Genomic DNA, 26,227 nt, shown 5'->3' on the forward strand with positions numbered 1-26,227 from the left:
TACTGGATAGCCATGCTCCAGTGCAAGCTAACTTCTCTCTGGTAGCATACTGTATGTTTCTTTCAAACGATAAAAAAGTAAAAGCATGCTTTGCATTAGTTTGTGACCGCTCTGAGCTGAACAGGGAGATTCAGAACAGTCTGGAATCGATTTGTGCGTTTTAAAACACGGCCCTCGAACAAACTAGCATGTCCGTCATGGATTAAAACGATCCTGAATTAGCCTCGGAACACGCCAAGGGGTGTGCGCGAGGATAACGGCAGCCATGTTGGCTAAACACAGGCCGGGCAGAAGCAGCAGACGGGTAGAACAGTTGTGGAGAAACAGAAGAAGAAGAGGAAAAAAAGGAGGGGTGAAAACTGAAAACTGGGACGGGGGGCGACGTTTCATCAGAGTGATCAGTTTCATGTGAGTGGCCGCTGGAATGCCGGAGTTCGGCCCGTGCTCTTTTCCCACAAGACTTTTCTCTCGTTTTTTTTTCCTCCTCCCCCAGCTCCTTTTTTTTTTTTTTTTAATTTGTTCTTCATTCTCTTCGTGGATCTGGTTACTGGACATGATATGCTGAATTACCTGGAGGATCAAATCTAAGTGCACTCAGGAATCCGAGTAACGCATCAGACCTTCTCCTCTCCCCGTTGTCATTTTGTCTCATTGTCTCCAGATTGTCACGGTCTGCCGCTCTCTGAAAAAAAAATGATTTTTTTTCTCCACCATCTGAGCCATAATGGTGTCTTTGGAAACTGAGGAGCTGTCTCGAATCGAGACGTCCTGTAAAAAGCGGCGCGATCCGATCGCCTCCCCTCGCTGACCTTTCGGGCAGGAATTACGGGCCGTATCATGGATTCAGTATGACGTTTTTACACACTGTAAGCCTTTCAGACTCATCCTCAAACAGATATTGTCAGCGGATTCACCGGAGCGTGAAAGAGATGTCTATTAAAGTTCAAAAAAAGAGACGGACTCATCCAAATACAGGTGTTATTTTCTAAAACTGGAAGTCGTCAGAAAGATTTTAAGCTAAATCTCTCTTATGAAAAAATAAACAACTCAAGAATTAGCCATAAATTCTAGTTTTAGAATTAGCTTTCTTTGCTAATGTAATGAAATTAATCTTGAACTTGGTTGCGAGTAGTGAATGCTAACTTATACCAGCTAGCAAACTGCTACAATCACTTCATTTCTTTTTTTGCTAACATGAAACAAGTTGTTAGCAATGAATTTAGCCAGAGTTTGGATAGTTGACATGTCACTTCTTTGCTAGCTCCAGGCTCACATTTGTGATGCTAACGAGGAGTGGAAAGTTACTCTTTTTTTTTTTATTTCTATTGTTAAGCTAAATCACAGTTCACTTCTGAAAAAACTAAACAAAACAAAAACTGTGAAGCTTTGACATGTATGGAATATTCAAACAAACAAACAAACAAACAAAAAAAAAACAATTTCCACTTTTGTTAATAAGCAAAATTGCTAGTGAGCAATGAATGCTAACTTATACCAGCTAGCAAACTGCTACAATTTCCTAATTTCCTTCCTTTTTATTTTGCTAACATGCAAACAAATGACTTATACTTAACAAAAATGAACTCAGGTGTTAGTGATGAATTTAGCCAGATTTTGGATTCTTTGCTAGTTCCAGGCTAATATGACTACCCCTTTCAGAAATTACAGAAATCTTTCTTTAGTTAAGGAATATTAAATAACATTTTAAAATACTTATGTAAGCTCTACCGATCTTATGTTTGTTTTTTCCCTCAGTGTATTGAATTCATTTGGCAGTCACTGCGGTGCAGGAGGAACTCATGTGATTTGTGGATTTTGTGGATATTTACCGTTACGTGTAATAATCCGAGAGCAATGAAGTGCTCTGCTGGAAAGCCTCCAGTTAGTCAGTGTGTGAAGCTCAATAAAAACACGTGTACAGATTAATTGAAAAGTGCCGACTCTGACTATTCTACTTAAGAAAAATCCAGCAACCTCAAGCCATGCGCGTAACCCGATCCTGAATACCAGAAACTATCCCTGTGTATATACTGATGTCTCTTTAGGACTAAAGTTGCTGAATTCTTAGGGCTCTAAGAAGCTGAAAATAACCACCTCATCACTCAGTCACACTGGATCTGCAAAGTGAATCAAATGAATCAAAACAAATGAATCACCAGAGTGACTCATTTAATATCCATCACTATTTATAATATTGTTAAACATTATGGTGTATATGAAGATGGATTATTGGAATGTATTTATCTGTAGGATTAGTGTTTATGAGGGATTGAGAGAGAGAAAAAGAGAGAGAGAGAGCAAGAGAGAGAAAGAGAGAGAGACTCATTGCCTATGCATGCTGTCGTTGTTGGCGGATTAAAATAACACCAAGCCGAGTGTGTAAATAAAGTGAGGAAAGCCTCCAGAGTCCATTATACAGTTTAATAATACATCAAGGTGGAGTAACTGATCTCTTAGGGCACAATTCTGTCTGTCTGTCTGTCTGTCTTCCTTCCTTCCTTTCATTTTTTCTCTTTCTCTTTGTAGGTTTGTCTTTCTCTCTAGCCTTCATTTTCTCATACTTTCTCTCTGTCTCTCTCTTCCTCTCTGTTTATATTTTAATTTATACATTTAAATAATACATCAAGGTGTAGTAAGCGGTCTTGTATGACAGAAAAAATATATTTAATTTATTTATTTTATTTTTTTTAACTGAATAGATATATTTATTTATTGTGATATTAGCATTTGCATTAGCGAAATTACGATTGAGACGTTTCACACTTTCACACTTTGACTTTCCCTTATTATTTCACCACTCAATCCCGAACAGTGTGCGCGTAAACAAAAAACAAACAAACGGATAAAATAAATAAATAAATAAACAGTTTGGCATCTCGGTAGATTAATTAACGTGCCTCCGAGTTGGCACAGGAGAAATTATGTGCATAAATAATATCTCTAATTAAAAAGATGCAGATTAACATGCAAATAATGTTAACGAGGATCTGCAATTCCGCCGCGGATTCGCATAACATCAACGATCTCGCTCGTTGCTTTTTTTTTTTTTGCATGGCATTAATAAAATTCAAAGGAGGATGGAATAAAAAATTCCACCGCCGAGTTGTAGACGGAGTGACGGGCTTAGGGCTGGCAGATGCAGGAATTATTATCTGGAAAAACACGGGATGCCAACGCAGCACCAGGCTGAGCAGCTGTTCGGACCTGGGCACGTAAATGAAGTGCGTTAGCTGGCAGTGGCTTCGCTCCTTTATCGCTCTTTACATTTTAGGGATTTATTCCTTTCTTTAAAAAAAATTAGAATAAAATCTCCTGTTCCTCTTTCTGTAAAATAGTAAAGCAGGGGATGGATGTACATATTAGATTCCTATGCTAAATTATATTTGTTCCGAAAATTAAAAATGAAGTGGGAGTATCCTGCATCAAGACAACAAACCTAAATAAATAAATAAATAAATAAGTTAAAAATTGAGCATATCCTTCATCGAGATAAGAAATCAAAAGCTGTAATAAGTAAGTAAGTAAGTAAGTAAATAAATAAATAAATAAAAAGTTACATATGAAGTGGGGCTATCCTTCATCATGATAAGAAAACAAAATCTATAGTAAATAAATAAATAAAAAATTAAAAAACAACATAGTGGGAATATACTTCAAGAAGACAAGAAATCAAAATCAAATAAGCAAACAAACAAATAAATAAATAAATATTTAAAAATTTAAAAAAGGACGTGGGGTACGCTTCATCACAACAAATCAAATAGAAAGAAAGAAAGAAAGAAGCGTTGGTTAGCGTTGGACGCTAAGTGTAATTACAGTAGTTATACTCATACGAAGACTCTTCTCAGTAATTTAACAACACATCTGTGTGAAATGTTGATATTCTCCATAGTTCTGTCTTGTTTCCATGGTTACAGCGCCTTCACATTGTTTATATATAAGACTTGTCCAAAAGTTAGCTTTCTAAAAGGTTAGCCTGCGTCATTATCTTCTATTTGGTTTGTGGGATTCAGCGTTGCTTAGCAACAGTGTTCTTATAACTTTAACCACTTGTAGATGTTTCTCAAAATGTAAATTTTCTCTAAATGTAATTTTAGGCATACAGAGTTTTTTTTTTTTAATGATTTACGAACACAGCTGAGGAAAATGCCGATATTCTCGATAGTTTTGTCATATTTCCACTGGCACTCGAGTTTTAGCGAGCTAGCAAACAGGCTCCAATAATTAAAAATGATGGGTTCTGTCCCAAATACCAGATTTCTTGTCTAGCTAGTGTTCTTACTGTTATGAAAATGTTATGAAAAAAAAAAAAAAAAAAAAAAAACCTATTCAATACTCTTTGTTTTATTTCCATGCTAACTAATGTTAAAATAAAGCCACATAGACTGTTGCTAGAGGTCATGTGTGATTAGCGTCCCTACCTCCTGTCAGGATTTAACACTGATTTGTCTACTTGCTATTTCCATAGCCTATTAGCTAATACGGTACAGTATAGCAGTAGTTTACTGTTCTCTTCTCTAGTGACCCTTCTTTGTGTTGGAGTCGCTAACCTCACACGGCACACAGTCGCTAACCGCACACGGTCGCTATCCGCACACGGCACACGGTTGCTAACCTCACACGGCACTCGGTCGCTGATCTCACATAGTTGCTAACCGCACATGGCACATGGTTGCTAACCGCACATAGCACATAGTAACTAACCACGACTTAGCCTGAAGTCCAGTGGGAAATTTGGGACACAGCTGTGAGTAGTGAACACTACAGGAAGTGAATTGCGCATGTCAAGGCCTGAACACAATCAGGATCTGTGTTAATTCCCATCTATTAAACACAGCGAGACTTATGAGGATCATCCATCATCTTCCTGTCATAGGTTTATGTCTGTGTGTGTGTGTGTGTGTGTGAGAGAGAGAGAACTAGCAATCCTCAATTTTAAGTTACTGACCAGCTGCTGCAGCTTCTCTCTATCAATCTATCTATCTGTCTGTCCCTTCCCCTCTATCTATCTGTCTGTCCCTTCCCCTCTATCTATCTATCTATCTATCCCTCTGTCCCTTCCCCTATCTATCTATCTATCTGTCTGTCTGTCTGTCTGTCTGTCCCTTCCCCTGTATCTATCTGTGTATCTGTCAGTCTATCTCTCTCTTCCCCCCTCTCTCTGTCTGTCTGTCTACCTCTACCTTCCGCTCTCTCTATCTGTTTGTCTCTTTTTCTCTGTTAGTTGCTCTGTCTGCCTCTTCCTTGTCCTCTCTCTATCTGTTTCCACCTATCTGTCTCTCCAACTCACTCTCCATATGTACCTGTCTGTCCATCTGTCTCTCTGTATCATTCCGTCTTTCTCATTTTCTTTATCTGTTATACTGTTTGTCTTTAACCGTCTCTCTTTCTCTATCAGTTTCTTCCTGTCTGTCTCTGCCTGTCCCTTTCTCTATCTGTCTGTCTCTCGGTTCCCTCTCTCTATCTGTATCTCTCCCTTCCCTCTCTCTTTCTGTATCGCTCCCTTCCCTCTCTCTTTCTGTATCGCTCTCTGTCCCATTCTCTATTTGTCTTTCTTTCCCTGCTTATCTGTCTCCACCTAGCTGTCTGTCTGTTTGTCTGTCTCTCTCTCTCTCTCTCTCTGTCCCTCTAATTTGTCTGTCTCTCTGTCTGTCTTTTTTTGTCTATCTGTCGAGTTCTCAAGCCACCTGTCTCTATCTGTCCCTCTATCTGTCTTTCTATGTGCTCCCTCTACCTGCCTGTCTTTCACTCTCTGTCTCTACTTGTCATTTGTCTCTGTCTACCTGATTCACTTTTTCTATCCACTTTCATCCATCTTCATCTCCATCTCTCTCTCTCTTTCAGTCTGTTTCTCCTGCTCTTTCTGTCTTTCTTTTTTTCTCTGTCTCCATTTTCATGTCTTTTTGTCTCTATCTTAGCCTGTCTCTTTTTAACTGTCTACCTCTTTCATTCTCTCTCTCTCTCTCTCTCTCTCTCTCTCACTGTCTTTGTTCCTATCTCCCTATCTGTCTTTCTTTCTGTCTTTCTGTTTATCTCTCTCTCTCTCTCTCTAAGCCAAGTATAACACAAACCGTATGGTGCATGACGCTATCACTTGCATTAACCGTGTCTGAATATTTTCACAGGCTTTACCACCATCTCACACACCCACACACACACACACACACACACGGCATACTTTCTATATCATATTCTATAATGCAGACGTTTTATGATGTAAACAACACAATGTGGTACAAACAGCTGTGCAGACAGCTGCACACTGATCCTAACACACACACACACACACACACACACTCACACACACACCAATAAACAAACTTGTATTGTAAAGAAAAGAAAGAAAGGATGACAGTGAAATAAGAAAAACAAAAAGAGAAAGTGTGTGATTATAGGGAGTGTGTGTTAAGTGTGCAGTTCCACTAAGTGCAAGTTGAAGCGAAGCTGCTGATTGATCGGTTCCTGTGACATCATCAGCTGACAGTTGGAATTCACATTTCAGAGAATTTAAAAATGGAAGTTAAATTCAGAAAAATACAGTAATGAAATAACAAACATCATTTTTATTAGTCATTCTAGTCTATCTCTCTATCTGTTTCTCTCTCTCCCTGTCTCTCTATCTGTCTCTCTCTTTCCCTGTCTCTCTATCTGTCTCTCTCTCCTTGTCTCTGTCTCTCTATCTGTCTCTCTCTTTCCCTGTCTCTCTATCTGTCTCTCTCTCCTTGTCTCTGTCTCTCTATCTGTCTTTCTCTCTCCTTGTCTCTCTACCTGTCTCTCTCTCCCTGTCTCTGTCTCTCTATCTGTTTCTCTCTCCCTGTCTCTCTATCTGTCTCTCTCTCCTTGTCTCTGTCTCTCTCTCCTTGTCTCTGTCTCTCTATCTGTCTCTCTCTCCTTGTCTCTGTCTCTCTATCTGTTTCTCTCTCTACCTGTCTCTCTCTCCTTGTCTCTGTCTATCTGTCTCTCTCTTTCCCTGTCTCTCTATCTGTCTCTCTCTCTCACTGTCTCTCTATCTGTCTCTCTCTCACTGTCTCTCTATCTGTCTCTCTCTCCTTGTCTCTGTCTCTCTATCTGTTTCTCTCTCTCCCTGTCTCTCTATCTGTCTCTCTCTCCTTGTCTCTGTCTCTCTATCTGTCTCTCTCTCTCCATGTCTCTGTCTCTCTATCTGTTTCTCTCTCTCCCTGTCTCTCTATCTGTCTCTCTCTCCTTGTCTCTGTCTCTCTATCTGTCTCTCTCTCCCTGTCTCTCTATCTGTCTCTCTCTCCTTGTCTCTGTCTTTCTATCTGTCTCTCTCTCTCTCCTTGTCTCTCTATCTGTCTCTCTCTCCTTGTCTCTGTCTTTCTATCTGTCTCTCTCTCTCTCCTTGTCTCTCTATCTGTCTCTCTCTCCTTGTGTCTGTCTATCTCTCCATCTGTCTGTCTGTCCACTCTATACCTGTGTCTCGTTCTGTTTGTCTCTGCCTTGCCTTTATCTCTATTCACCTATATCTCTACCCATCTCTCTATCAGTCTGTTGCTCTCTCTATCCATTTTTGTCTGCCTATCTCACTATCTGTCTATTTTCCTGTCCCTCTATTGCTCCCTGTCTTTATCTCTCTGTCCCTCTCTCTAGCTATCTGTCCCTATCTATAATCTGTCTTTCTCTCTGTCTGTCTCACTGTCTGTCTTTCTTTATGCAGTTGTCTCTGTTTGTTGCTTTCTCTCTCTCTGTTGCTCTCTTTATCCTTTTGTGTCTGTCTCTCCCTCTGTCCCTCTACATCTCTGTATTTCTCTTTCTGTCCATCTCTCTCTGCCTGTCTCACTATTTGTCTGCCTCTATCATTTTCTCTTCATCTGTCTTCATCTCCACTTCCTCAGTCTCTGTTTATCTCGCTCTATCTGTCTCTTTCAGTCTTTCTGTTTTTCTTTCTCTCTCTTTCGCTCTCTCACTCTCATTCATCTGTTACATTTTGTCTCTTGCTGTGATTATTAGCTGTGTTGAAATACAACAATGTCAGACTTTGAGACAGACAGTTAAATCTCTTTCTCCATCTTTCTGCCTGTCTCTCTTTCTTTCTCTCCATCTCTCTCTCTCTCTCTCTCTCTCTCTCTCTCCCTCTCTGCATGCTGGAACGCAGTGTTTTCCTGAAGCAAAGTGTTTATTCTGCTGTTAATGATGCACATCCTCCAAACGTAGAAAACACACACACACTTTCAGCATTCTCATCTCTACTGTAAAAGACATTAGGTGACAAGTTAGAAGCTGAAAACTTAATGTAATACCTCATCGTTTATTAACACGGGACTACAAATAAAATACAGACAGGTGTGCGTGTGATGGGGTTATGCTTAAATAGATTTCACTCAACGATGTTTCACACAAACAGTGTGTGAAGTAAAATTTCCTACAAACCCACAGCTAGAGGTGTAATGATATGATAAATTCCTTGTATGGTAATCATCCAAGAAAAAAACATGATGATTTACATCTGATTGTCATGATTATCTGCTCATACAACACTCTCTGATGCCACGGTTATCATCGCTAATAATTGTACTTTACGAACATTTGACAACATTCAAGTTTCAATTACAAAGTATCATTTACAATTTACAAATTTTCACGCTAAGCAGCTCATGCTTACAAACGTGACAGAGTTGAGAAAGCAAAAAAGAAAACAAAAAAACAAAAAAATGACCATTTTCTCAAAGACCAATCATGGATCACAACTGTTCCCAACAACCAATCATTGATCACCATTTTTGCCAACAACCAATCACTGATCACCATTTCTGCCAACAACCAATCACTGATGATCATTTTTCCCAACAACCAATCACTGATCATCATTATTTGTCCCAACTGCGCACTTACTTGTTCTTCATTTTAAAGTCTCTTCTATTCTATTCGGAGCGTCTTCAGGAAAATCGTTCCTTCTTCATGTAACTTGTTTTGATATGCAAATGTTAATGAGAATTTAATAAATATGCAAATTAGTGTATGATTTCAGCATTTAACTACTTTTCGAGTGTGAATTAGCTACTTTCCCCTGAAGACAGTTGGCAGCACTGAGTAGAAATAGAAATCGAATTTCCTCTGATTTTCACCTCTGAAAAAAAAATCTTGTAGGAGACGCTAAAGAAACAAGAAATGCTGCATGTAACGTTTTTGTGATGTAACAATCTCATTTATAGCCTCATATTTAGCAATACAAGTGTCTCACTGTGTCACAGTACATTTCACACCGACGATCTTCTCCTGCATCTCGACTGAGAAAGAAATCAATTACCCTCCCCCTTCCACCGAGCACTAATTCAGAATTAATAGCACTCAGAATGGGCAAATTGTTTTAAGAAGGAGGGAAAAAAATGCCAGGCAGCAGAAAATTAAATCGCAATTATCATAAAAATCCATCATTGTAATGCGCCTCGCGCCGCGGTGTGTTTGGATAGGTAATGATTTTCTAATGTGGCCATTTGCATAACGCTGGACCCGCCGAGATCGGTTATCGTCTCCTCGCCAATCCAGTACAATTACAGCTTCCAGCTCTGCACATCATCACTGCTCAGAGAGCGAGGGGGGGAAGCCCCAGCGCTAATTAATTAGCCGCTTAGCGACTTGCGACTAGCCGACGGTCGCTGACCCTGCGCGCGGGAAATGGAAAAAAATGGAGAGGCGTCTCAGAAGTGAGTGTGAGTGTGTATAGCTTACGAACATAATGACGGGCCAGGAGGGAATCATTAAAAATAATTTACACAGGGCCTTCATTTACGAGAGATCTTTTGATAGCGAGAGAGAGAGAGCGAGATGGAGGATACCTAAGTGGTTAATTAAGAGCCTCGTGCAAAAAAAAAAATCCCTCTGATGTTTCCCTGTGTCAAGTGTCTCTCTCAGGGAAAGGAGAGGAGCGCGAGGCGGCGGCCACGACTCAGCTAATTACCGGGAGCAGCTGAGCACGAGAGGCCTAAATGAGCCCTCGTGCTGATATTTTGGGCAATCAAAACCCACAGTCCCCCTTTTTGGCTCTGAGAGAGAGAAAAGAGGAAGGGAGGAGACAAGGGTATGTGCATTTCGTTTTATTTTTACCTCAGAAAAAAAAGGAATTGTATTATTTTCTGACAAAAAGGCATGAGGGCAGATAATAGACTCAGAGGTAACCTTGTACACCACTTAGCTGCTTGCTAAAACCAACAGCTTGTTAAAAAAACAGTGAAAAAAGGGGTAAAGGAATAAACAAAGTATGCTAATTTAGCCTTTTTATCAGCCATGTAGTTTTTTCCACAAACACTTCAATAATTTTGCTCATTTTTACCACTTAAAACAATAAAAATGATGATTATAACATTAGCTATGAAGTTTGTATAGCAAAGCTGCAAATTATGTTTGAAAACAGGGAAACATACCTGAGCACTTCTTCAGATAAAGCTAGCATGCTAAACTACTACACAAGCTACCTAGCGAGACTACAATGAAGCTACATCCAGAATTGCAACTAAAAGTTGCTAACTTGAAGTTGGCTGATTATTTGTTGGGATTTTTTTAATATCAGAAAACAAAAAAGAAGTTCGTCTGCTACGAGACTAGTCAATTACGCTAATTTCCCCTCAGAATCTTAACTCGTAAATCTAATTTAAATCTACATTTCCCTCAGAAATTTAGAAAAAAATTGACAACTGTTTTTTTTTTTTTTTGACGCTACTTGTTAGCTTGTTAACAAGCTAGCAATTTATAGCACAATGAGGATGTTGATAAAGAACCACTGATTTAAAAAAATATCTTTTATGTTATAGGTGGTCTAAATTTCTGATATAAAAGTCATTAGCTGAGGTTTAAAGGAGAAAAATAAATAAATATGGCATTGTGTTTGAATTAATCAAATGTCAAACTTGGCTGCTTTAATGTGCTGTATAGAAATTTGGTTTAAAAAAAAATCAAAAGAAATTTTTACCACAGGATGATTCGGCAAGGTGGGACTGCGCTTTAGCTGTAAAGCTAGCGCTAACATGTGAGGTCAGTATAGCAAGCTAGCATTTTAAGAGTCTACTAAGAAAAAACAGATGGCAAGGTTTAGAAAATGCACTTTTGTTCTTTTTAACTATGTATATTTCTGCATAAAACAAAACAAAAAAAAAATGTCCATCAGTCTAAAAAAAGATCCCCAAATCCCACAAACACTCGTGTGATATCACAGAGAGTCAGTGTATCAAACATAGCAGCTTTAATCTGCGAAATGCCGTGCTGCTGTATCGAAATTTGGCAAACATTTGATCAAATTTCGCCAAAGGACCCAGGGCCTTGCAAAGTTGGCGTGGTGGTCCAGTGGGCTCCGAGTTTATCTGGCGCTGTCCGTTAGCCCAATGCCAGGCGCTAATGCGATAATGTGGAACTAGCATCTAGCGTAGCGAGCTAGCACGGAAAACAATGGACGCTCCTGAAGCCAAAACGGCCTCCAGCAAAGCGGCTTTAAGCTTCAGCAGAGACACGAGACTGTGTTAATCATCTTAACCCTGACGCTGTGGTGTGGTGCGCTGAGTACTTAGCTCTGATTGTACAGCAATGCAACTATAGCGTCTATATTAAAATACACAAAATATCTCAAAATATAACAATTTGATTTCATTATCGTTCAACGTAAACAAATGTAAAAAAGAAACAAGAAAGTTTTTTCAGTAAATCATGGTCTGTTTACACACCATACGCATCATAATATTCAGTTACAGACAAACAATAATGTTAAAGATGAAAAATGGGGGGGAAATGCTAGGAACAAAAAAAAATGTTTTGGACAAAAAAATGTTACAGACAAAAATGTTATGAACAAAAAAATTTTCTATGGAAAACATAGAAATATTGTTAAGAACAAATAAATGTTATGCGCAAAAACTAAAGTTAGGAACAAAAAAATAGTTTTGGGCAAAATATTTTACAGACCAAAAATGTTGAACAAAAATGTTATGGACAAATATGTCACAGATATAATATGTTTCAGACAAAAAAATATTACGGATTAAAATATTATAACAAAAATGGACAAAGAAAAATCAGAAAAAAATCAATGGACAAAAAAATTATGAATCAAAAAAATAATATGGACAAAAAAACATTTTATGGAAAAAGTGAGAAATGTAAAATAGATAAACAAATGTTGCAGACAAAAATAATTACAGACACATAATAGTTTGCTGTGGACAATAAATGTTATGCTTTTTAAAAATATATTTAACTTTTTTATATTATTTTTATTATTTATTTTTTATATTATTTATATCATTATTTTTCCTCTTTCTTTTCTTCTTTTCTTTCTTTCTTTCCTCTTTTTTCCTTTTTGCCTCTCTCTTTACCTCGTCTTTGTCTTCTTCTTGCTTCCCATCTTCTTTTCCATTTTTATCTTTCTCCTCCTCTTTCTATTTTTCTTGTACTTCCCCTTCTTCACCTATTCCCCCCTTTTCTTCCTCCTTTTACTTTTCTCTATTCCTATTCCTGCTTTTTCTTTTTTTCATTCTAACGTCTTCCTTGTTTCTCCTTCAAAATGTACGTTTTGTATTGTGTCCTCCTTCTGTTTTCCTTTTCTTTGTCTTTCCCCTTCTTTCAGTTGGACAGTTCTTCCCTTCTTCTCATCTTTTCCCCCTTGTTTCATTTCTTCTTCTTCCTATTTAGCATTCTGTATTTACTTTTTCCCCATTTTTTTTACCTAATTTCTCCTTTCTTTTCTTACATTTCTTTACCTTCTTTCACATTTTACTGTTTACTTGTTACTTGAACTTCCTCTCTGATGACCTTTAAGTTTCCCTCTTTTTTTGTAATGTTGCTTTAGTAAAAGTCAGTGTGTAATATCGTTCCCATCGCCGTAGCGATATATCGTCCCACCTTCGGTGTGTACATCACATTTAAAATCACGCTGAATCCCGAGCGCTGCTAATTTGCCAGCTGCATTCCGCTCAGGTTTTTTTTTTTAATTTAATGAGATGAAAATAAAGGATCGGTCTTTTTAATGCCACATTTTTATTCTCGCCACGCTCAGCGAATCGTCGAGAATAAACAGTGGTATCAATGCTTGGCCAGAAAGTGAAGCTGCCGTGAAATTTTGTTTATCTAGCTGCAGGATGCTATTCAGCCGGGGATTCGCGCTAAAACAGTCGGCTTTTGCAATTAAGCCCCGTCTTCATGCGCGATTTCGCAATTCATTAACTCCACAACACCCGTGCTTAATGTGTTAAAAAACAGCCAGTAATTACACGCTGTGACGCCGCAAACACAGCCAACTTCATTCCCCACCAAAACTTCACTGAGCAGTGTTGTGTGCTTAGAAATGATCACTGAGAATGATGCTTGTGTGTGTGTGTTTTCACAAAAAAGTCTTGATTTTAAACTAAGAAGCAACTGATAGATTTATTTTTACTGATATTAAGTTTTCAGGAACTTGATAATGTTAATGACTAAGACATCAGTAAAGTCACCCACAGAACCACACTCCTGAATCTAATGCTGTTTTACGGTCTAACAATAGTGTGCAAAAGTTTAGGCACCTTATATATATATATATATATATATATATATATATATATATATATATATATATATATATATATATATATATAATATAATGTATACACACACACACTGTTTTTGACTTTGTTACTGTTTACTGCACTTTATCATCCATTTTTATACAGAGAAACCTTTTAATCTCTTTACTTCTGAATGTGTCTTTACTTCACAGAACAGAAGTTTTCAGGAACTTGATAATGTTAATGACTAAGACATCAGTAAAGTCACCCACAGAACCACACTCCTGAATCTAATGCTGTTTTACGGTCTAACAATAGTGTGCAAAAGTTTAGGCACCTTATATATATATATATATATATATATATATATATATATAATATAATGTATACACACACACACTGTTTTTGACTTTGTTACTGTTTACTGCACTTTATCATCCATTTTTATACAGAGAAACCTTTTAATCTCTTTACTTCTGAATGTGTCTTTACTTCACAGAACCTTCATCCAGCCGTTATTTGGAAACAAGTACATTTTAAATATTTTGTACCAGTAATCTTAATTTAACCTACGACAGTTTGAGCTGTTATTTAGCTTATGTTTATATGTGCTGTTACAGTACATTTGCGATCACATGAAACAAAAACTCTTTCCACGCAAAGATTATCATTATCCAAAAAAACGCATTTTGTGGTCGATAAACATGTACTTTTTTAAAATTGGAACAGAATTAGTGAGAATTGGCGAGTAGTTTTGTTTACGGCAGATTGTTATTTCCTCAGCTCGAACGTAGTAGCCTTAAGCTACGACTGATGTGTTTCAATGTTAGCATGGATTAGCATGGCTTCACCATATCCTGAGTATGTTTAACGTTATCTGACAACATTAACCAGCGATAAGCAACGTTAACGTAGTGTGTAGCCAAAACAAAGCCACAACACTCACTGGATTTTAAAAGTTCTATGTTTTGTTGGAATTTCAGCGAAGGACAAACATCCAGCACTGATACTGATACCATGCTCATATACTCATACTCGTAAAAACATTACTCGTTACGAACATCCAACACCAGGTCATACTACGTCATGTAATTCTAGTGTACGATGTCTCACTAATGAGCAGATGACAATGAAATAACAGCAATCTGAACATATGTCACGAATCAATCAATGCAAATCAAACAGCAAACTGTTCTCTGAGTCTGGCCACAATACAAAAAATAAAACTCCATACAAGGAAATGCTGACTAGGTGAGAAAAAATGTCTATGCACAAGGCTAGGTGAGTGAAAATAACAGCTCTTAGCCAGTATGTTGTTCTTGACGATTAGCCAATTATTGGTCATTGACAACGATGGTGCACTAAAAACAAAAACGTACTTACACCTGTCCAAAAGCTAACTCTAGCTAGCTAATGCGCTTCATTTTAAATCAGCTCACCAACACTATAAAGAATGAGTATAGTAGTCTAAGCGTATGGACACACACACACACACGTGCCACTATGTAAACTGGGGAAACATGAACAGAGCTAAATGAAATATTCTGTGATGTTCCTGATTGATTAATAGTAGTTCACGCATTTTGGTACCGATGAGTACTAAAAAACTTGTACTAAAAACATATTATTAAATATTAAAATATTAAATGTCTATTAATTTTTTTTAAAGTGGTATCGCTGCATTCCGACTTAAAACTATGCTACTTGGTGCAACCGTTAATTTGCTAGGTGTGCTTAAACTCAAACGTAGCGGCCATTTTCGTTCAAACTAAGATACATACAGAGTGCAATTTTTAACGTTGTCTGATATTATCAACCATTAGTGTAGTGTGTATGCATAACAAAGCCGCAATACTGAGTGTATTTAACGTATTTAATGTATGTTGTATGTTTTCAGTGTAGGACAAACACGGTTTTGGATATTTTTCCACTCCCACTCAGCCTGAACAACGTTTTAACATCTAAAACATGTATTTCCTGTTTGCACCTTTGTGATTGTGCCAAGTAGCTGCATATGGGAAATGGAGAGCTAATCTCCGAGCCAGGCTAATTAAACCGCTTTTAATGGCTTTAGCTGAGATGAGTGTGTGTGTGTGTGTGTGTGTGTGTGTGTGTCTGTGTGTGTGTGTGAGTGGCTGAACCACTTGGATCTTTAAAAACGCAATCAGTCGTTATGATGTGATCTCACTGCAAATCTTTCCACTCTTTTAACATGAAATTGAGTTTTTTTTTTTGTCAGGACTTTCAAGGTCAATAATCAGACTTTCTGATTAATATTCAAGCTCCAGAATCTTAATTTAGTTAAAAAAAAAAGAGAGAAAAATACACCAAACATCTGTTTGCATCGAGTGGATCAGTTATTTATTGAAACAAGAAAAAAAGGGTTTTTTTTCATTATAATTTGTGCTTAAATGAATAACAAAACATTTCAAATTTCTAGCTAGGTAGCTAGCAAATTATTGTTTATTATTTCACATCACTGTTGAGTTCTGGATTCTGATTGGTCAGAAGGTGTGGATTAATTTTCTGCAAATGTGCTCATTCTAATACATTATCTTTTCTACAGCAACAGCTCATTCACAGGGACTCGTACGGCAGACTCTCTGCATTAACGTGAAAAAAGTATTGACAGGGTGAAAATTTCTGTTTCTATTTAACATTTATGGAAGGAGTCTCCAGTGTCAGTGTTTGTAACAGTCATAGCTGAAGCTATAAGTTTTCCGACATCTTCAGGATAGAGGAGTTTACGCTGTGTGGTTTCTCGGTAACGAAAAAAGAAAAATACAAGCTGCATTTTTTTAATCTTATTAACTCTAAGAGAGAGAAAAAAGAGAGGCTGGTGAGGGAACGACCGTTTATAGCTGTTATAATGTACGTGAGAACAGGAACTAATGTTAACAATATTAAAAGTAACTATAAAAGGATAAAAAGTACATTGTGACATGATTTCATGAATTAAAAATATTAGCAAATTGCTTAACACGTAAACATATTATAAGCATAAAAAATTTGTTTTCATTTTGTCTTTAGCTAGCTAAACATGCTAATTTTAAGCATGACTCATTTCAGACCAGCGCATATCATTCAATATGGTATTATTAAGGGTAACTGCTAATATTACAATCCTGTGAGAAACAACACTTGTGAAAATGTTGTCTCACAACAAACACACACACATTGAAAATTATTGTTATTATTTAATGAATGGTATCAAATTTATGGCTAACTTTGAAACAAGACGTCATTGTTGAGGAATAAAATGCGTAATTCACTATCTGTTCCAAACTAGTGGTGTAAACCTCAAGCTTCAAGACGAAATGATAACGATTCATAAGACAACGTCTCAATATTTGACAATACCGCTAAATCTGATACAATTTAGTATCCTCTGAGCAATACATGACCAACCAGACCAGAATCTGGGGCAGATCTACAGTTAATTTGACGTAGAGAAGGACAATCCATGTTGCGGATGTATCCATGTTGCGGGCAAATCAGCTTGCTAGCCTGTTAAATTATTCAAATCATCATCAATATGAATTATTTTTCACACAATAATTGTTTGTCCTTCTTCGAGAATAATCATTTTATGATTGTTGCATCGATTCATTTCAGTTGTCGCCTTTTAACCCGATGCATCGATCCAGATCTTCAGATCATTACATTCCAAACACTGAATAGAATTGAATAAAGCTTTTACAGAAATGTCGTAAATAGTCGATAACAAAGTAAAGAAGTAAATAGTGTATCATCATTTGGTCACCAACCCTTGGGATGTAGCTAGAAAAGGACAAAAATCAAAAATTAGTGCACTATACTGTATAATGTGCTAGGGATGATAATGTTAATAATGACATCTTATGCACAATTAAATAAATTTAGCATTTTTTTACGACAGATTTTGTACGTTGTCCTAAAATGGCTGCCGTTAATCAGATACAAATTCAAGACAGAGCCCATTCCTGAGTTTGGCCTACTTTTTTCTCTCGCTCTCTCTCTGTCTCCATCTCTCTCTCTCTTTCTCCCAGGTCAGCGAGGGTGAAAGAAGAATTACACGTCCACAATAACGACGCTTTCATTCTTTATGAAGTGCCTTTCTGAAAGCCACCAATAAAAACATAATAAAGAACGAAGATAACGTCAGCGTGCAGATTCATTGCACTGAAAAAAAAACCTCACAGGCGTCTCATAGGAAGGTCTAATAGTGTGCATAAGTTTAGGCACCCTTAGCGTTCCAGTGTCTGTTTTTCCCTGGGAATCCCGGATTCTTCACATTTTGCGTAATTTACATAAAATTTGTATTTTTTTAAATTTGAAATTTTTAGATTAGTAAATAGTTTTGGTTTTTTTTGTGCGTGTATACATATATTGTTTTTTTTTTTTTTTTAAATGTTACCCCAAGCAAGAACAAACACTGGCAAAAATATAAAAGTATTAAAGAGACCCATGTGGAATTTTTTAAAATTTACTTTAAAATTACTGAAACTGTACAACAGTGAATCGGAGTGATCTGATCCAGTTTTAAACGCGTGTAGAAACATCATTTAATGTCATTTGAATATTTTTAAAGAATTTTGCGCCTATGATGGCGCTTTCGTGTTTCATGAAGTGCTTTTCTGAAAGCTAGCAATAAAAACATTATAAAGAAGGAAGATAACGTCAGCGCGCAGATACATTGCTATGAAAAAACAAAACAAAAACAATAACAGTCGTCTTATTATTTACACAGCGCAAAATAACCGGGAGCAAATGTCAAAAAGAGGAATCCTGTGAGGAGAATGGGTAGAGGGGAGGGGCGAAGGTTATATAATTAGCATATTAATCTTTTTTATGGCGTCATACTTCAGGTCAGTGTAATTTAAATCTAAATGGCCTTAGAATTCATTTCGGATGGGTCAATTGTTCCCTAATAAAGAGGTGTTTTTGGGGGGAGAGAGAGAAGGTGTACTTCATGCGCAAGATTTATGTTCACCATTTGTTCATATTCACGCGCGGATGAATAAAGCGGTAATTCAGATGGTGATGGCGCGCGCCATATCAGCTCGGCTCAGCCTGCGCACATCAATGCATTTCATTTGTGTGCACAAAAAAAAAGGAAGCCAGTGAAATTAACTCCGTTTATTGATTTGTCTTTATTTTTTTTCTCTCGTGCACATAACAGTGTTAACCCCCTTCCATCTAACCCCCCAACACCCCCCCCCACCCCCCCCACGCGCGCCTCATAATGATTAGTGACAAAAGTTTAATTAAGCAATTATGAACGCAATAATAGAGTTGTCTGGTTTGCTTTTTTCCCCCACACACCGTTTAAAAGACTTATCTCCGGGCTGCACGTCACACCAGGCGTGTGCAGATTAATGCTGTCCCAGAATGCACGTTGACACACACACACACACACACACACACACATGCGCGCACACACACACCTCTTCAAAGTGCCAAGCCGCCTTTTATCGTATTACAACTCGCCTTTTTTTTATGAATATGTAGTATAAAAAATCAGTTCTGGCTTAAAGGTGTAATTATAAAGACACCCACAATGCCACGTCCCAGATTCGCTCGCGCTAATCTCCGCTGCGTGATAAGAGCGAATAAAGACGCGCAACGTCTCTAAGAGGCTTTCAGCGCTTTATTCAAACAATTTGCGCTTGATTTCGCCTCCTTCTTTTGTTTATTTCTGCCTTTCGAACGTTTATTAGATTATCTCCTTTGTGCCACACACACACACACACACACAAGCCTAACACAACTTGAGCTCTAATGCGTGAAATTCATCCCTCTGTTCAAAAGCTATCAATGTTTCAAAGCCTTCATTACTTATTTCTTACTTTTTATTCTTTTTTTTTTTAAGCATCTGCTTCAACATTCCATAATCTTTTGGAAACTCATTTGATTGATTGTTTGACACTCAACATAACTATAAATGGATAAAAAGTACGATGTGTTGTACAATGTGTGTTTTTATAATTTTTTAAAATCTGTTTATAGTTGCATTTCATGTTGGTGAGTTAGTTCCTGTTCTCACTTATGTTATAGCAGCTATAAACAGTCTTTCCCTCACCAGCCTCTCATTCTATATACACCATCCCATTATGATGTGATTCAGGAATCAGATGTAGCAAGAGAAAGCTAGTGTAGAGTCTGTCTCTCTTTAAAGTGAGTGAAAAAATTGCACCTTGCAGGAAGTGAAGTGCATTTTGGGAAAATTTGGAGAGTATTTTGTGTTAAAAATTATGAATACTGTATAATATTAATACTGTTTAACTACATGTGAATCATATTAGTGAATCAAATCAGGAATTTTTAATGAGTTATAAATAAAAGATAGTATTATAAACTTAACATGAAGAGGCATGTCTAAGTGCAAAGAAAGGTTCAGCGCAGTGCACTGTGGGAAATTTTGTGTTGTGTTTTGTGTGTTTTTTTTTTTTTTACTTGTGTTATACAACTAATTATGATTATGACTCAGGAATCAGATGTGAATCATATAGCAAAAGAAAGCTAGTATAAGGAATCATATGCCATATATGTGAATCATATTAGTGAATCATATCAGGTTTTTATGAGTTATAAATAAAAGTATGTATTAAAAAATTATATTAAGAGATATGTCTAAGTGCAAAGAAGATAATACAGGGGTCCTTAAAAAACAGTCTGGTTTCAGCGCAGTGCATTGTGGGAAATTTTGGGTTGTGTTTTTTGTGGGGTTTTTTTCTTGTGTTATACAACTAATTATAATTATGACTCAGGAATCATTTGTGAATCATATAGCAAGAGAAAGCTAGTTTAGGAACCCTCATCCTCTAAAGTGTGAAAGAGTGCATGTACATATGTGCTATATAAATAATTCTTATTATGACTCATGAATCAAATGTGAATCATATACAAAAGAAAGCAAGTCTAATGTGCAAAAGCATCCATTTTAGGGTTGGCGCAGTGCATTGTGGGAAATTTCAGGTTGATATGTTTTGTGTTTTTGTTTTTCTTGTGTCATATACACATATACACAAAATTCTGATTATGACATTGTGATTCAGGAATCAAATGTGAATCATATAGCAAGAGAAAGCTTGTGCCAGGACCTTCTCTCTGTAAAATATGAAAAAAAGTGCACCTTGGGGTAGTGAATTGCATTTTGGAAATGTTTTGATGTTTTTTTGTGTTGTATAAATGAGTTATATAAATAAAAATTGCAATTATTGTATACTAATAATGTTTTATAACAAGTGAATCATATACTGTGTGAATGTGAATCATATTAGTGAATCAGATCAGAGTAAGGGTTATAATATTAGTAACACAAGTTAAGTGGCATGTCTAAGTGCAAAGAAGCTAATGTAGGGGTGCTGTAAAGTGAAAAGAAGTTAAAAAATATATATAAAACTGGGTCTGTAGGGGGTTTGGTGAAATGCATTATGGGATTGTATGTGTGTGTGTGTGTGTGTGTTATACAGTGTAAATATGAGAAGATTGTAATATTGTGATTCCGAATTGAAATCATACAAGAAAGGGTGAGAATAATGTGCACTAGAGGGTCAGAGCAGTGCATTGTGGGAGATTTTGTGGCAGTGAGAGGGGATGATGTGTTTATTCGATGGCATGTTGTGCAGGTTTATTAGCCTGTCAGGCACTGACTCCTTCACTTCTCCGTCGCTCTTCTTCATCCTGAAAGATTTGGAACTGCAGCAAATCTGAGTTTTACTTAAAGCTGATCAAATGCGACGCTAAAAATGTTAACTCTACGCACAAAAAATCCATCTGTTTGTATAGACATTCTGGTCCACACGCATTAAATCAAACAGTTGATTAGCGTTTGATATCAAGCTGTCCGTCGTTATGTGCCGGGTTATGTTTGCTAGGGAAAAAAAAAACCGTCAACGGTGTCTGTTGTTCATTTTGCGTCATATCCATATTCGACGCTGCCAAGATGGCTGACGTCTCCTCGGCTAATGAACCGCCATCTCGAACAGACGCATAACAACCCGCGTGACATTTAGACAGACCGTCTGCTGAGAGAAACGGCGGAAAAATGCTGCAAAAAACGCTGAAAGTCCACCAGCTGACAGATTCCAGCCCTGTTTATTTATCAGCGTTCACATTTAACTGTAACAGCCGAGCGAGTCGAGGTTTCGACAGCTCGGACTCCTAATGCGATCAGGCATCTTATAATTTTTCCTTATACCACGGCACTGCTGAATTCTGGATTCTTATTGGTTAGAAAGTGATGTTTAATTTTTAAATTTTTTTTAAGTCATTCACAGGGACTTGTATGGTGGACACTCCACATAAACTGATTTTTACAAAATAATGTGTGTAATTGTTGATCTGGTGAAGTATTTAACATTTATGGAAGGAGTCTCCAGTGTCAGTGAAGCTGTAACTATAAGTTTTCTTGAAACTATGACGTGTTGTTCTTTTATAAACAAAAATTGGCAAATTGCTGTGGTATAAGAAAAATAAAACACTTCCAAATTAAAACGAGAGTGATAAGTGTTAGTATCTTAAATCTTGAAAATGTTAATTAATTAAATAATTAAATAAGAAAAAAAAAACTAAAATGCAAGTATTAGGGAGTTTTTGATTTAAAGAGTTAATAATCCCTGCTATCTTTAGCTCAGCATTGCAGCTGAGTATGATTAAATAATTTTTTAAAAATCAGGTCATGTGATCATGTTTATTACTGAGTAATAACACGGCCCTTGTTACAGAACTGTAACAACCGCTGGTACGTGTATGCACTCTGACATGTCATGTAGCCATTATAAACAGAAGAACATTGTGCAGGTCAAGGTCGAGAAGGTCAAAGGTGACGTCCACATTCACTGTCGCACCTCAAACAAATAAACAGCAGAGGTGGGAGCGCATCTGGCGCAGCGCTCGAGCGGACATGGCTGCCAGATTTGCGGCTAATTAAGGAGCTGTTGGATGACCATCAGTGGCGTTTGTGTGTGAAGGAGCTGAGCGCTGGATCCCTCGACCCTCCGCCACAGAGTTTTGGAAGACGAGCGGTGACCCGAACCCCCTCCAGAGAGCCGCTAATTCGTCCTCCTCGCCTCACAAAAAGCATTCCTACTGGGTTTATCCACACAATCAGGCTCTCTGAACAGATTTTTAAGCAGTCTCTCTCTCTCTCTCCCTCTCTCTCTCTCTCTCTGACCGCTGCCAGTCCCTAATTAGCAATGCAGGCCTCTCTAATCCGCTCCGATTCCTGTGCTATAGGTCTTACGGATGTCAGCGTTCAACTTTTTCTGCTCGCTGCCACAGATTTAATGCAGTTTACTTTTAGAAAACAGCTCAAGTTTAGAAATTCTGACAGAGTGTCTTCCCCCCATTTCTATTTTCTTTATGCATAATGTCTGTTTGTGACAGGCGGGCACGGAAAAACGTGGTAAAAACGCGGCCGGTGTGACAGCGGGGGCAGCAGCGGTTGTTTACCCGACTTTATTTCTCCTTTATTTCTTTCGGATGAGCGAGAGAGAGAAGAGAGAGAGAGAGAGAGAGAGAGAGAGAGAGAGAGAGAGAGAGAGAGCATGGAGGGGAAATGTTGCAGCTCGCTAATAAGATGCCCATCATGCTAGCTCGACTGTTGCCGCTCTCCGTCTCACTCTTTGCCATGATTACGCTGTAAGAAGCCCTCAGTCCTCGCCAGCTGATCCTCATCTTGTTCACTGGCATTAATGACACTTCAGTCACTTTTCAGGCCTCCCTCTCCTCCCCTTCCCCTCCCCTTCCCCTCCGCGCCACTTCCCACTTCCCAGCGTCCCCTCTTTTTCAACCTAGAGCTGACATTTCCTGACATTTTCCCAACTAATTACAGTACAAATAATTAACCGTGCGCCGGCACTCGCTACAAACGAAGGCCCGAAAGCCGTCCGTCAGGCTTCGGCGTGATTGATGACATTCGCCGCGACTTTATCGGACGGGTCCCTGCCACGGCCGGCCGCTCGGGGAAACCGAGCAAATTTATTAGAACCAACAATGCAAATTTGGAAGTCATCTCATCCAGTTAGGCGCCAGGGCAATATCCATGTCAAGGTGAACGTGACAATGAAAGCAAAATATTTGCATTTTTTTTCTCCCTGCCTGAAGAGTGAGTCTGAAAGGGGCGGGTGGGTGTTTGGGTGGGCGAGTGGGGGGGCGGCGTAGGGAATCAGAGCCGGGGAAAGATGACAGGCCTAATTATTTCGGCTCACACAGGCCAAGACAGCTGTTTCTGCTGTCCTGAACAAGCCTGTCAACGCAGGCAAACCAAATAGGTCCATGCAATGAGTCACTAGCCGCCTGCCGCTAATGACCGATGCTAATGTCGCTGCCATGTCTCCCAGGAACTGTGGAGACACAAGAAAAAAAAAAGTGTCACGCCGCACTTTCTGCAAAGCCAGTCAACATTTTGCCTCCATAATTACGCGTTAGAGAATTAATTCCTGCCTGTCAAACCCTCGGTGGCGTATATCGACGAAGACGGATGACACTGAATAACCGCGGTCGCGCGTTAAAATAATAATGCGTGAGCGAAAGATTAGGTGTGAAGTGTGTATGAATAGCTCGCTCGCTTTAATTAGGTAAGGTGGCCTTGCCTTACTGGGTTTCTGGGTGACATACAGCTGTACAAATGCACGCACACATGACACAGGTTTAATTAACACCTAGTGACTGATATTAGCGCAAGAAGACATGCTCACAAGCAGTGTTTCTCTAAAGGTTTAATATCAAACTCATTTAAACACATTAAACAAAACTGGTCTGGGTCAAACAGTGCAAAAATTTACTGTCAAAATATAAAAACGGTTAAACCGTTGATGATTCGAACTGCTGCTAGCTTTAAAATAACTTAAACTGTAGGCTACATCAGTGCTAGCTTGTGCTAATACAACCAAGAAGCTACAGTAAAGCATAAAATATCATAATATTGTAATTGTTGGCAAACTGCTGTGGTAGAAGAGGAATAAAACACTTTGGAACGTGCTGATATAGGAAAATAATCAACTTCAGCGTGGCAAGAGTATCTCTGTTTCATCGTTGATTAATTTCCTACAATGGCATGATACAGTGTTTAATCCTTACTTGCTTTATGTTAATAAACTTTGAAAAACCTAATAAATATTTATTAATTATAGACTTCTTTAGTCTTAAATATCAAACACAGCCGTTCTACTGTTAAATGGATTTCCAGCACGAACGGGCGCTATAGGTGGAAAAGCAGCCGCTCTTTTATGCTAGCAATGTTAGCAATATGTTGTATGCGTGCTAAGTACTTGAGGGAATACAAAGGTCGTCTCTTGCGCCTACAATGAATCTTGGATGTGCACTGTGGGGCAGCTTTGGAGGGCTGGGGGGGCAAATCCTGCTGGGGATCAGAGGCCGCTGAACTCCCGCTGCACAACAGATGGACTACGGATCACACTGAGATCCAAAATGGCCGCCGTGTTGGAAGTGTGAAGGCTGCTTTTGTGTGGTGGTAACTACACACTTGGTGGGCTGATTGACGAGAAATAAAAACACTACTGGCAGTGACAGAGTGAAAAAAGTTATTTTTTTTTTAAAGATGTAAATTAACAATTTGATTGAAAACAGTTGACCTACATGTGGATCTCTGATTAGCTAGCAAAGCAATAAATAAATAAATAAAAATATCAAATTAATTTAAAATAAAGTGTACCAACATTACATGGATATCTGATTAGCCAGCACAGGAAAGTAAAAAAAAAAAATAAAAATAATTTAATTTTTACAAAATTGACCTACATATGAATATCAGACTAACTAGCATATACATTAGCTAGCGTTAAATTAACTATTTAATTTAAAATAAGTGGACCTCCATCATGTGGATATCTGATTAGCTAACATAGAAAAAAATAAATAAAATATAATAACAACAATTTGGTTTAAAAAGAAAAGTAAAGATAAATAAATAAATTGTTCTTTTTTATGCGGATGTGTAATTTTAGGTATTATAGATTAGCCTAAATTACCCTCTTGACAGAATCATTAGAGTTTCAGTCATTTTTTTATTGATTTTTATATTATATTATTAAATTCTTAAGCTTCTTTATTGATTTTTATATTATATTATTATATCATTAATCTCTGAGCACTGTTGCATCCTAACAGCCGTGACATTTATAATATTCGTAACAACAATCATAAAATCCTAACAGTACCGCATGGACAATAAAGCTGAAGTTTAAAGCTCCCAGATGAGCCATCATCTCACTCAATATGTTACTCAACATCTCAGCAGGCTCAGATTCCTCACAGCTTGACCTTTGACCTTCCTGAAAGGCGAGACACAGGCTCGGTTATCTCTTCAGGACGGCCATCTTGCCCTCCAGGTGCAGAGGAAGCTCAGGATACAACACGGTGCTGGAGATAACGTCAAGATTGGGGAGGTGGAAATATTAGGTGACATGAGACACACACACACAAACACACACACATACCACACGCACTGGGAAAAATCTGATGACTGAATGATTAGACCTTAGCTTGTGTTTAATTAGCATGACAAACCACTAATGATTAGCATGATTATACATGTTAAATACACCCATGTTCATATCATGGCGGCCTCATTCACCCTATACCCTACACCGTTCCACAGGAGCACCAATCCTCTACCTCCTAGCGGGTCCCCTAAACCCTGTACCGTAAACCCTTCTACAGGCGTGTATATCATTGTTTACCAAACCTGTACCTCCTACAGGGTCCCCTAAACCCTGTACCCTAAACCCTTCTACAGG

Source organism: Pangasianodon hypophthalmus, chromosome 1 (genome assembly GCF_027358585.1).
Source record: "Pangasianodon hypophthalmus isolate fPanHyp1 chromosome 1, fPanHyp1.pri, whole genome shotgun sequence".
NCBI lineage: Eukaryota > Metazoa > Chordata > Actinopteri > Siluriformes > Pangasiidae > Pangasianodon > Pangasianodon hypophthalmus.